This window comes from Lottia gigantea, assembly GCF_000327385.1.
Source record: "Lottia gigantea unplaced genomic scaffold LOTGIsca_4386, whole genome shotgun sequence".
Classification (NCBI taxonomy): domain Eukaryota; kingdom Metazoa; phylum Mollusca; class Gastropoda; family Lottiidae; genus Lottia; species Lottia gigantea.
In genome coordinates this window covers 7,344-9,169 of record NW_008709530.1, presented here as the reverse complement: position 1 = coordinate 9,169, position 1,826 = coordinate 7,344, and positions in this window count along the sequence as shown.

Sequence of the window (1,826 nt, the reverse complement as noted above, 5' to 3'; positions counted from 1 at the left end):
GAATATATGGAGAATGCTAAATACATCCAATCTAAACTTTGATATAAATTACACACAGTGACATAAGATTGACAAGCAGAATACAGTGGCATCAGGTGTTCCAATCATTTTTTTTAAACCACTTTTTCCACACACCAGAAGTCGGAGTCCGATAGTCCTTTTCCTCCAGAAATCTTATGATAGACATTTGTTGTAAGAGTGGAATTGACATTGTGGACCAGAACCATATACGCCCACCACGGCATGCGGATGGTAAATATTCAAGATTTTGGGGCAAGGGCAATAACTCGAATAAATTCGAACTTGATCTTCATTTTATGAATATGTATACACATATCGAATTTCATTTGATTCCATCAAAAAATATAGTTTTTAGAGCGTTTACAAGCAAATGTAGACTGGCGGACCGACAGGGGTGCCGACAATATACGTCCACATAGAGAGATGTTGGCATATAAAAAAGCCACTGCATTTATTTCAACCAATCAGAACTTATCATTGAAATCTATGATTTAATATAAAGTTATGATGTCTGATGAAAGTTCTCTGATTGGTTAATCAAGTGATTGCAATATTTTCAAGTTAAAAGTTATGATCGCTCTAGAAAAACAAAACAAAAACCAGGTATTTTCAAGTTGATTCTTGCAAATCAATTTATTTCCAAACCAAGAAAAAACAATAACAACACCTATGTACGACCAGAAAAAATTCTTATTTCAAAACTGCCATAAAAACACACGGCCAAGTTGAATTCTGGACAGACTACTTGAGTTTGAAGTTAATAGGTCTGAGAATGGCATTACTTCTGGTTAAATTGCTTGATAAACCATTTGGTCGAGTTCTTTAGCATCTAAATGGGGGTAAATTAGTGGAGTTCCTTTCAAAAAGTTTTTTCAAATGAGCTTACTGAACTTATCAAGAATATTTATGGAACAAGATACAAAAATAACTTTATTTGGATTGCATGAAAAGGGATGCTGATTATACAAACCCAGTTATTCATTCATTCATTCATTCATTCATTCATTCATTCATTCATTCATTCATTCATTCATTCATTCATTCATTCATTCATTCGTCCATTAATTTTTTGGAGATATTTGACCCCAAATTTTGACCTCTAATACCACCTTATGAAATGCCAGCAGATTTTCAATTCATTCATCCACTTATGTTTTTTCTTTCTTTCATTCATCAATTTTCATTCATTCAGTAACATACAAATTTGACCTTAAAACTTGACCTCTGTGTTCTAATTTGCACCATCTGAAATTCCAGCAGACTGATTTTTCTTCAACTCATTCATTCCTTAGTTCAATCATTCATTAATTCATTCAGCAAGAAAAATTTGACCTTAAAACTTGACCTCCGTGCTTCAATTTGCACCATCTGAAATACCAGCAGACTGTTTCTGTATTTTAACAGTATATAAATGGAGAAAGTGTATTGAGACATCTTTCATTTGACTTGTCAGACCTAATCAACTAGAAACTTTCAACTTTAGTTCTGTCTCAAATCCCAAACTTGTTGATTTTTTAGTGCATTTAGACCACTTAAGTTAAGGCAGCTTCGTGCATTTTTGTTAGTTGTCTAAACGCGACCGGTTAAACTTAACCTGCCTAAATTTGCACTTGCTTTTGAGGTGGCTTAAAAACTTGCTTGTATAGTTAAGCCAGCTTAGTTTGGCTGTCTAATGTTACTGGCTAATAGACTTGCTGAAGCCTTTTCCAAAAAAACTTAACCTAGGATTATTTTAGTGTTCCAATCATTTGATTATTCAGTCACTAAAATTTATTTCAAATATACCTTATCAACCAATCAAATGA